Raw genomic sequence first — 12,534 nt, forward strand, 5'->3', positions numbered from 1 at the left:
TTATCCTTTATAGTAGATAACAGAGAACAGCTGTTTCCAGACTACTTATTGCTGTCTCAGTGAAAGAAAAGACTGTGTCTAGGACAAGTCCCTTCATCTCTGTTGACTTATTTTCTCACCTCTACCCAAAGAGACGGATCAGTTGATTAGACTTTTCTTTCTCATTCACAAGTCTTCATGGAAGCTGAAACAGACAAAGCATGGAAAAAACTTTTCAAATCATAAAACTGTATCATTGTAACCTGGTATTATGTGAAATAGATCAATGCCATTATGAATCCCAAGAATTAGTGAAACAAGCAAGAATGGCAACAACGGTATTTTTAACTTTCATCTAATTTTATCTTGAAATGAGCAATAGAGGCTGCTTTATGAATAAGCAACATATCCTTGCTTTCAGGTTTATTAGTCCCTTACATAACTAGAAGGTTGCTATAAGCATTTAATATGGAAGATAGACAATAATTCTGCCAATAAGAATTTTTTTAATTAAAATTATTCAGTTACAATACAAAAAAGTTTTCAAAAAGTATTTGTTAGTTACATATAGGACTATGACTCTTTCATCCAAATTGTATTACTGACAGTCATTATCTGCAAAGGTTGTGCTAAGATTGTCTTTTTCCTTTCCTTCCTCCCTTCTTTCCCTCCTTTCTCCTTCCTTCCTGCTCTTTCTTCTCCTCCTCCTTCCCTCTCTCTTTCTATCTCCCTCTCCATCCCCCTTCTGTTTCTTAAACTTGGAAATCACAGAAAGATTTTTCATTTTCCATTTTCTTCTTTCCATAGTTTCTCTCTAAGTGGACTATCTTAACTAGTGTCATGACTTTGAGAATCAATATTGTACAAGCAGTTTCTACTTCTGTATGCCTAGTCCTGACCTCTTTTCCAAGCTCTAACCCATACTTTCATTTACCTGCTGGTTATATATAACTATAAGAGTACTAGCTTAACCTCACAGTGGGTCTGTTATTTCCCCCTACACCTGCTCTTCCTTTTCTTGTTGTTTTTCTACTAATGGTTACTAACTTCCCCTAGGAATAGGCCCCACACCTTGATTTTGTTTTTGAGTCATCCTTTCTGTTGTTCTTCTCATCTGGTTAAACAGTTCCTCAAAATTTTAACATTTCTTTGCTCTTCTCCATTTCTAGGATTATTATAAAGTTATACTTTACCTCTTACCTGTGTCACTGGGGTATTTGTTAACTGTTTTCTCTATCTCCATACTCTCCTCAAATTCATCTTATACACTATTGGCAGATAAATTCTAGATTCTTAGTGTCAGATCTCAGACTTAGAAATAGACCTTAAGATGATCTGGTTCAATCAAGTGGATTTTCAACTAAAGAAGTTCTCTCTAAATCCCAAAAGAAATTTGTGCTTAGAAATGGAGACAACTGTACTTGAACCAAAAAAAAAGAGTAAAATAATAAAAAAGAAAAAATAAATATAGAGATAAAAATAAAAAAACAGAAATCTATGCTTTGATAACTCTACTGCTAATCTTAGTCTTTGAAAATAACCTAGCTATTTTAAGGTATTTTTTCTGTTCCCTTCCTCCTCTTTTTCCTCTGTGGTCTTTTGAGCTGGAATCCTTCTCCCACTTTTGTTTAAGTGTGTCCCCTGTGGCCATATAGGAAGTCTAATATACCACACTCAGGATTTTAGACCCATAGGTAGTTATTCTGTGTTAAAGTATGAAGCTTCTCATTCAGTTAGGGTTTAGAAGCTGTCAGCAGCATTGCTCATTTTAATCATGCTTGTTTTGAATTTTGTCAGAAAGAAAATAGAAATGAGAGCCATTTCTGAACACAAATCTGTCCTGGCTGTATAAATCCTTTTTTTGTTTTTGAGAAAAAAATGCATAACTTTAAGACCAGGCACTTAAAATCATGCACTAGAATTCATACATGTCTGAAGTGATTTAAAAGTATAATTTAAGAAATATAACTTATCTCCACTAGTCATATTTTATTTCATAACTAATTAAAACATGTATCATAATTATTAAAAATAAAGATGGAACATTCTTTATTTTTTCAATCAGTGGTGATGTTATATAGTTTCAAGATCCTTTCTTGCCCTGGTATTTTCCTTGGAGAAAGACTCCTTGGTTCATAACCCTGTTAGCAGATGCTGCTGGTGCCACACCATATCTGTTAGGCATATATAGTTCTCATACATAATAGATGTCCTAAGGCAATAGCACCTGTGATTCCTGGCTGAGAGCTTTCTTTGTCTGGTACTTCCTGAATCTCCTCCAATATCATCCACTTGCACTCAAATCTTAGTGTCATGATTTGCTTCTGGGGAACCTAACCTAAATCACCCCTCTTAAAATATTCTACTGTGTATTTTGCACTTAAACATTGACTTTTTCCTTTCCTTGAATCTTAAGAGGCAGGAAATATTGTCACAGGATTTTTGCAATGCCATATTAAGATTTTTTAAAAAGCTGGACTCTAAAGGCAGAGAGAAATTCCTGAAGAGGTTTGCAACAATAGAACGGCCAGGACAGATCAGATGTCCTTTGTGGTGGATGGGTTTGAGAAAGGCAGAATTAGAGGAGCCCATCCACTTAGGCATGTGTTCCTGTGGTCCAGGCAAGAATTGGTGGCTGAGTGTGAAAGAGGCATATATCACAGCAACACAGAAAGGGTGTGGTTTTGAGAGGCATTTATGGAGTAGTATTGACAAAACTTGGCTAGTGGGATTAAGGAGATGTGGAAGGTGAGGGAGTAACTAGGTAGATATTAGTGCTACTGTTCTTCTTTAAAAAAGGAGAAAGTTTGGGGAGAGAAGCTTTTTGTTTTTGACATGTTTGAGATATCTGTGTGAGCCTGAAGAAGCACATGCTATATTAAGAAGAATGCAAATAAAACCTTGAGATGGCTGGGGTAAAGGAGGGACTACTGGCAGGTGGGGGGCGGTAATGAAGACAACTATACTTGAACAACAATAAAAAAATTTATGAAACTGATATGTAACTTTCATTTTATTTGTTCAAAAGTGTCTTCTACTTTCTCTCCATAACATCTCATTTGTATAATTTTTACTTTAGCCGGATATGAGTTTTTTCTGTTACTAAAAACTATCTTATTATGTAACCATTTGGACTAATTTCTGTTTGCATATCAGTTTGTACCTCTGAGGTCCCAGGAGAGAAGATAGAGGGCCAGCGATGTGAAGCTTATATCTGTAAGACATTTGAAATGGGCAAAATAACTACAGCGTGTGTGACTGTAAAAGAATTATGTGTGTACATGTGTATAGCCATACTTTACAACAATGTGGTGATTTCTGAGTGGGGGCATGTAAGGGGACAAAAAGGTAATGGGAAAAAATACGATAAAGATTAAATAAAATACAAAAAGAGGCAAAAAAATAAAGCAAAGGCGAAATAAGCAAAGGAGAAAAAGAACTCTAGGATTGAAGCACACTTGTAATATTTGAAAACTCTCATGACTTCACAGACAATACTTTATGTACACATTCAGTACTGCTTGCCCTTTATTTAACCTCCAAATTCTATGATTTTGGAATCTTCTAAGGAGTAAATGCTGATAACTCTGAGTCACTGTTTGTTTGGACCCTGCCAGATGCAAGTTCATTCATCAACCATACCTAGGACCTGAGGTTCCCTTCCTGAATAGTCAGCCAGCCAAGCCCTTAAATGTTTGTAGAACCTTCAAAATTAATCTTAACAATTTTGAAGGAGAACTATAATCTAGGTTTTGTTTTTTGTCTTTATTTTTCTTTGTATGGGGCCCTTTTTAAGAGTGCTACATGGTGGAGCCAGAAGTAGTTACAGTAGAAGGCAGTTTCTTGCAGAGGTTAAGCATATTGTAGACCTTTCACTTCTTTAATATTTCTATTCAAACTTCTATCATAAGCAACCATGGGGCCTATTAATGCATATGGGGAACACACGGTAAAAAACTGTTCCACTTTGAGAGCCAGGAGTAAAAGCAGTCAAAGATGACCTTTTTTCCCCCTGTTCATAGCTCAGCTGATGAACTTGCTTTTTGAACTTTGATAAGTTAGCTTCTTCAACTGCACAGCCTTCTTGGTAGCCAGTGGATGACAGCTGGCATGTCAATTCCTTACTTCTCATTGAATCCATCTGCAGAGTTCACTTTGCAGAACATTCCTCTGTTAGTGGTATGGAACATGCCTCCAAAAATGAGCAGTTCTGCTCCAAGACAATATGAAACATAATAGTACCCATGTAATAGGGATACCGAAAGGAGAAGAAGAAGAACAAGGGATAGAAAACCTGTTGGAAAAAGTGATAATGGAAAACTTACTAATTTGATGAGAGAAAAAGTCACACAAATCCAGGAAACACAGAGAGTCCCAATTAAGAGTAATACAAAAAGGCCCACTTCAAGACACATAATAATTAAAATGCCAAAATTCCAAGACAAAGAGACAATCTTAAAGGCAGCAAGGGAGAAACAGAAAGTAACATACAAGGGATCCCCTATAAAGCTAGCAGCTGATTTCTCAATAGAAACATCCCAAGCCAGAAGAGAACAGCAAGAAATGCTTCAAGTAATGAAAGCCAGATGCCTACAACCAAGATTGCTCTATCCAGAAAGGCTCTCAATTAAAATGGAAGACCAAATAAGGAGCTTCCCAGACAAAAGAAGTCTAAAAGAATACACCTCTACCAAACCAGCTCTGCAAGAAATGCTAAAGAGACTGCTTTAAGAAAAGGAAGGGAGTAAGAGAAGAACACAAGTACAAACAAATGTCAATGAATAAGTACCTATCAATAATAAATAACCTTAAATGTAAATGGATTAAATGCTTCAATCAAAAGACATAGAATAGCTGAATGGATAAGAAAGCATTACCCACACATATGCTGCCTACAAGAGACCCACCTCAGGACAAAAGACCTACACAGACTGAAAGTGAAGGTCTGGAAAGAAATATTCCAAGCAAATGGACAGGAAAAAAAAACCTGGGGTAGCAATATTCATATCAGACAAAATAGACTTCAAATAAAAGAGCCATAAAAAGAGACCCAGAAGGTCACTTCATAATACTCAAGGGAAGAATTCATCAAGAAGACATAAACATTCTAAATATATCTGCAGCCAACATAAGAGCACCCAAATACATAAAGAAAATCTTGGAGGATTTCAAGAAAGATATTGACAGCAACACAATTATAGTAGGATATTTTAACACCCCTACTCAAGAATGGAGAGATCTTCCAAACAAAATTTCAACAAAGGTATTGTGGCACTGAACAATACCCTAGATGAAATGGACTTAACTGATGTATATGGAGCCTATTGTCCCAAAGAAGCAAAATGCACATTCCTACAAATGCACAAGGAAAATTTTCAAAGACAGACCACATGATAGGACACAAAAAAGCCTCAACAAATTCAAGAAAATTGAAATCATATTAAGCATTTTCTCTGAGCACAAGGGACTGAAATTAGAAACCGACCAAAAGGGGAAAAAAACTTAAAACCCTCAAAATCATGGAGAATGAATAGCATGCTATTAAACAATGAATTGGTCAAGAATGAGATTAGGGAAGAAATAAAAAAATTGCTGGCAACAAATGAAAATGAACTCACAACAACCCAAAACTTATGGGACACAGCAGAGGCAGTGCTGAGAGGGAAGTTCATAGTGATACAGGCCTACCTAAAAAAGATAGAAACATTTTAAATAAACAACCTAACCCTACACCTACAAGAAGTTGAGGAACAACAACAACAAAAAGACAACCCAGAGCAAGTAGAAGGAAGGAAATAACTACGACTGAAGCAGAATTAAATGACATAGAGCCTAACACACAATTCTAAGGACCAGTGAATCCAGGAGTTGTTTCTTTGACAAGATAAACAAAATTAACAAGCCATTAAGCAGGATCATCAAGAAAAAAAAAGAGAGAGGACCCAAATAAACATAATCAGAAATGAAAGAGGGTAGATTACAATTGACACCACAAAAATATGGAAGATTGTAAAAAATTACTACGAAGAACTATATGCCAAGAAATTGGAAAACCTAGGTGAAATGGACAAATTTCTAGAAAAATATAATCTTCCAAAACTGAATGAAGAAAAAGCATCAAGCCTGAACAGACAATAACAGCAGATGAAATTGAAGTAGTAATCAAAAAACTCCTGACACATAAAAACCATGGACTGGGCAGTTTTACAGGAGAATTCTACAAAGCATTTCAGGAAGAGCTAACCCATATCCTTCACAAACTATTCCAAAAAATCCAAGAAGATGGAAGATTCCCAAACTTTTTATGAGGCCAGCATCATCCTAATGCCAAAACCAGATAAACACACAAAAAGGAAAGAAAACATCAGGCCAATATCGCTGATGAACATAGATGGTAAAATCTTCAGCAAAATATGGGCAAACTGAATCCAGCAATAAATTAAAAAGATTGTACACCATGACCAGGTGGGATACACTCCAGGGATGCACGATGGTACAACATTCACAAATCAATAAATGTAATACATCACATAAACAAAAACGAATATAAAAATCTCATGATCATATCAATAGATGTGGAAAAAGCGTTTGATAAGGTACAGCACCCATTTATGATAAAGACACTTAGCAACGTGGGAATAGAGGGAACATTTCTCAACATAATAAAAAGGCCATATATGAGAGACCAACAGCTGACATCATACTCAATAGGCAAAAACTAAAAACTTTCTCACTAAGATCAGGAATAAGACAAGGATGCCCGCTTTCACCACTCCTATTAAACATAGTACTGGAAGTTCTAGTAACAGCAATCAGACAAGAAAAAGAAATAAAAGGTATCCAAATTGGAAAAGAGGAAATAAAACTGTCATTGTTTGCAGATGACATGATAGTGTCCATAGAAAATTTTATAAACTCCAACAAGAAACTGCTCTACCTAATAAATGAATTTGGCAACACAGTGGGATACAAAGTCAGTATCCAGAAATCAAAGGAATTTTTGTACACCAACAATGAAATATCAGAAACAGAAATCAAGAAAATATCCCATTTGATATAGCAACAAGAAAAATAAAATACCTAGGAATAAACTTGACCGAGGAGGTAAAAGACCTGTACTCAGAAAACTACACAACACTGAAGAAAGATATGAAGGAAGACACAAACAAGTGGAAACATATACCATGTTCATGGATGGGAATAATTAACATCATCACAATGTCCATACTCTGCAAAGCAATTTATAGATTCAATGCAATCCCTATTAAAGTACCAATGGCATATTTCACAGATATAGAACAAACACATCAAAAATTTATATGGAACCATAAATGACCACAAATAGCTGCAGCAATTTTGAGAAAGAAGAGCAAAGTAGGAGGAATCAGAACACCTGATATCAAACTGTATTACAAGGCCACTCTCATCAAAAAAGCCTGGTACTGGCATAAGAACAGGCATATGGACCAGTGGAACAGAATAGAGAGCCCAGAAATAAACCCAAGTCTCTATGCACAATTAATATTTGACAAATGGGGCAGCAGCATTAAATGGAGCAAAGATAGCCTCTTCAGCAAATGGTGTTGGGAGAACTGGACAGCTACATGAAAAAAAAATGAGACTTGACCACCAACTTACACCACACACAATTAAAGGTGACTAAAGGTGGATAAAGAATTTAAATATAAGTCTTGACACCATTAAAGTCCTAGAGGAAAACATTGGCAGGAAAATCTCAGATATTTCATGCAGCAATATTTTTACTGATGTCTCCCCTAGAGCAAGGGACATAAAGGAAAGAATAAACAAATGGGATATCATTAAAGTTAAAAGCTTCTGCACAACTAAAGAAAACAGCAATAAAATGAAAAGAGAACCAACATTTGCCGATGAGACCTCTGACAAGGGTTTAATCTCCAAAATATATAAAGAGCTCACACAACTCCACTCTAAGAAGACAAGCAACCCAATTAAAAAATGGGCAAAAGACTTGAACAGACACTTCTCCAAGGAGAAATACAGAGTTCCAGAGACATATGAAAGGGTGCTCAGTATTTGTAGCCATCAGAGAGATGCAAATTAAAACCACAATGAGATACCACTTCACACCAGTCAGAATGGCCATCATAAAGAAAGCAATGAACAACAAATGTTCAAGAGGGTGTGGATAAAAGGGAACCCTAGTGCACTGTCAGTGGGATTGCAGACTGGTACAATGACTATGGAAAACAGTATGGAATTTCCTCAGAAAACTAAAAATGGAGCTGCCTTTCGACCTGGCAGTTTCACTGCTAGGATTATATCCTAAGACCCCTGAAACACCAATTCAAAATAACTTATGCACCCCAATGTTCATAGCAGCACAATTTACAATGACCAAGTGTTGGAAGCAACCTAGGTGCCCATCAGTAAATGAATGGATCAAAAAACTCTGGTACATTTACACAATGGAATTCTATGCAGCAGAAAGAAAGGAGGGGCTCCTACCCTTTGCGACAACATGGGTGGAACTGGAGATCATTATGTTAAGTGAAATAAGCCAGGTGATGAAAGGCAAATACCATATGATCTCACCATTAACGGAAACCTAATCAACAAAATGAACAAGCAAGCAAAGTATAGCCAAGGCATTGAAATTGAGAACAAGCTGACAGTATCAGAAGGAAGAGGGGAGGGGTTAATGGGGGAAAAGTGTGAAGGGTTTACAGGAACAATTGTAAAGGACATATGGACAATAACAAGGGGGGCGGAAATGAGGAAGGATACAGGGATGACCCAGATGGTGGGGAGGGGTGAGGGAAAGGCAGAAAACTGTACTTGAAAAAAAAAGGAAAGAAAAAGAAAGAAAATTTTCAATGGGAATTAAAAAAGAGCAGTTCTAGGGACCAGGAATAGCTCATAGACACCTTCCCTCTTTTACAGAGGTTATGGGTATTGTCAGATTCATTGTCGCTGATTTTCTCCTAATTTAATTATGTAACTGACATTACATCCTCCCTCTGAATAAAGGTAGTACAGCAGCCTGTGATGCAAGTTATCCATTTTATATTTGTGACCTTATCTTAATAATACTGAGTTCTAACCATATGTTAAAAAAATAGGAACTAGCTTCTAGCCATGATTTTGTTTGATCTCAAAAGTTTCTGTGCCCACCAAAACAACATCTTTTCTTGAAATTCCCTAAGCTGATTCAAGTGCTGGACAATAATTTAATTTGGCATATCTTCCTGACCTTGACAAACTAGACCTTCAAAGCTCACTAAAAGTCCTTAGTCTGGGCAGCTCTTCGATGATTCAGGATTTACTTACCTACTCAGTTTTTGGCAAGAATTTATAACATGTCAGCTGGACAGATTTTCTATTTTGTATTTTTGATCTTATTAAATCAGATTGCCCATACCTGTGTTTTTGATCCCATGATTTCTTTGTCCTTATTTATAGCAGTTTCCTTGCTTAGTTTCAGTGTCTATTGCAGCTGATTTATGGGCACACTGGCTAGCCTCAGAAAGGACAGAGTGAAATTTTGTAGAGTGCTTGGCATGCCTCTTTCCACCATTTCTCATAGACTCTGGTCATAAATAATTTGTCATGTACAGAATGTGCAGAAATATAAAGAGGAGTGACTTGTTGAGATAGTGAATCAGGAGCCATAATTAGTATGGGAATCAGAAGATTTAGGATGCCAAGGAGTTTGGAGCTGATCTGATAGCAGAGAAGAAGTCTTTGAACATGGGAACAGTGCAATGAAAAGTACATCTTATAAGAAGTCCTTGATATAGCATCTTGGCTAAGCTAACATGGGAAACAATAGGAAGCAATAACAAGTCATTGTCCATAGTATGGACAGGTGATAATGAGGTTTTAATGATTATTTTTTAAGTTTTCTCTGCTTCAACAGAATATGATTAAAGGTAAAAATAATATTTTTTTCAATTTTTGAACAATTGGAAAGCATACAAATTTAAACCATTTTGAGAAAATTTAAGTAATGAGTTTAAAGTTCTACCAATTTTCATCAATTGTCCACTTTAGGTTTCTTTTTTCAATCATTTTTTGTTATATAATTACATTTGTCCCAATTTTCTCCCATTTATTCTAGATTTCTTTATGCCATACCTCTGTCTGTCTCAATTATGCAGTTCCTACCCTTAATTGAATGATTTACTTAGAAGTAGTTTTAGTTTTCTATAATTAAACACTTGAAGGAGGAGTTTTAGATAATCCATAGTAAGCACATATCTATATACATACCCACCTACTTATCTACCTATCACTTTTCTATAGACATAAAATTGTTCAGCATGGTACATAATTATTTTTTATCAAGAAAAATATAAATTATAAAATTCTAAAATAGAATTAAAAATAGAATAGAATTCTAAAATAGAATTTGATACATTATATATTATACATCATCATCCATTCGCTCATTTGTTTAGCAAATATCTATCTTCTTAGGAGTTTATAATTAACATTGTAAAGTGTATCAGGATGCCTTTGAAAGGCAGATCAGGGTGGGTTTTGACTTTGAAATTCTGAGTCCCCCTTAAAGGTCAGGACTTCAAAATTCTCACTGGTCCACTCAGATAAGACAATTGCAGATATATATATATGTATGTATTGCCACCTAGGTTATACCTGGGTATTGTTATATATCTCGTTATATACATTGTGCTCTTGCAGCCTGGTTGCCTGATTGTCAGCACTTTCCATTTCTTCTCCCTGCACTGGAGGGTTGGAATACTGATGTCGACACCCATAGGATCTCCTCATGTAGTAAGGCGGAACCACCACCTGCAGTATGGCCAGAGCCGTTGGGTGTGACCTTCCTGAGCATTCTCTGATCCCTCATTCTTTTCCCCACTCCCACTATTCTGGTTGTTCTGGTGGTAATTGTGTGCAGGACCCCTGCGATGTGGATAGCGTCCATAAGGGTTACAGTCTGCTGCATATTTACTGCCTTGCACTGGAACTCCACCAGGGCCTGTGACATTTGCTGCCTCTGCACACTTTTCTCTTTCAACATCAGATTCCATAGTCTCTCTGTCTCCTACACTTCAAAAGTACTTCCTGGGATGATTATTCTTTATGGCAGTCTGGCTGACAAATACACCTTCCTTGGTGTCATTCTTGGTAAAGAAACCATATCTGTTTCTTACATTGAACTATTTAACTGCTCCAAAAACCTTCCTTGCAATGACCTTCTTGTCCCTGCTGGCAGGCACCACTGATATAAAACCGCTGGTGCTTCCACTCCTTGGGCCACTGCCCATGGTGCCAGGCTTGGTAGGGGGAGGGGTGGCTGCAGGGTCTGGGCTTCTCTTCTCATGTTTGTTGTGATGATTACTGTGGCTAGTGGTGGCAGCTCTGCCTCCTCCAGGGTGATGATAACTAGGCTGGTGGTAACAATGGGGCTGCTCAGGGCTCTCTGGGATCCATTCTCTGCTCCTGCTACCAACTGAACTCTAGTCTAAACATTCGTGTAAAGAGTTGCACAGATAAATAGGCCTATGAAAATTTTATTTGCCAAATTTCCTTTGGCTTTGTCCATAGTAAAATACCACCTTTGTTGGGGTCCACATCTATCTTCCCACAATCCTATACCAGCAACCTTCTATATTATTAGGTAGAAGGACAGAAGCATCTGCTTGAAGTAAGTATAGATGTATACTTCCGTGAATACCAAACAAAAAAAAAAACATAGGAAGGAAAAGCAGCTGTTCCCACTTTCTAAAAAGACTCACTGACTCATTTCTAATTGACTTATACTTGCTCTATCTTGCCAGATCTGTCTCAGTTCAATGCATTTGAGGTCTGTGGTTACCCTTGAGGATGATCCAGTATGCTAAGGGCTATGACATTTCACTAAACTCAGGGAATCTTGGGCAAAGTACATTGATCTACTAATCTTGGTAATAAAAAAGATTGAGGTTCTGGAAAGGAGACTCTTCCACTTTCTTTCATTTTGGACCCCAAATTTGTTTCAGTTGCCTTCATCTGATGAGAGAGAGATATATGTTGGGACAGTCAATGCTTTTCCAGGATGGACCAGTTGTCAACTCAGCCTCCACCTTGGCCTCTGACTATGGCACCAGACCGGTGTTATAAAAAGGTTACACTGACCTCATAACATCAGTCTTAAAGGGCAAGAATGGAAAACTTTTATTGAATACCTACTATGTGCCAGAGATTGGGGGCTATTTATACAAATTTTCTTAGTCCTTATTTCGAGCTCATGAGATTATTTATTATAAAAAGTTTTTTTAAAGATTTTTTTATTTACTCATTCCCAGAGAGAGGGGAAGGGAGGGAGAAAGAGAGGGAAACATCATTGTGTGGTTGCCTCTTGAGCACCCCCTACTGGGGAACCTGTCCTGCAACCCAGGCATGTGCCCTGACTGGGAATGGAACTGGCAACACTTTGGTCACAGCCTGGCACTCAATTCACTGAGCTACACCAGCCAGGGCAAAGCTAACTAGCTACAAGCTTTGTGAGACTTTAAAAAATTAACATTTATTACAACAAAACCCTTTAAATATCAGAGAGATCCCCTA

At 37.0% G+C, this 12,534-nt stretch overlaps 1 pseudogene; it reads right to left on the reverse strand.

The window, feature by feature from the left end:
* Positions 1 to 10,611: 10,611 nt before the first annotated feature.
* LOC123825788 lies at positions 10,612 to 11,252 on the reverse strand (annotated as a pseudogene).
* Between the last annotated feature and the right edge of the window lie 1,282 nt (positions 11,253 to 12,534).

This window comes from Phyllostomus hastatus, unplaced genomic scaffold (assembly GCF_019186645.2).
Source record: "Phyllostomus hastatus isolate PE091 unplaced genomic scaffold, TTU_PhHast_1.1 phas_contig_65, whole genome shotgun sequence".
Lineage (NCBI taxonomy): Eukaryota > Metazoa > Chordata > Mammalia > Chiroptera > Phyllostomidae > Phyllostomus > Phyllostomus hastatus.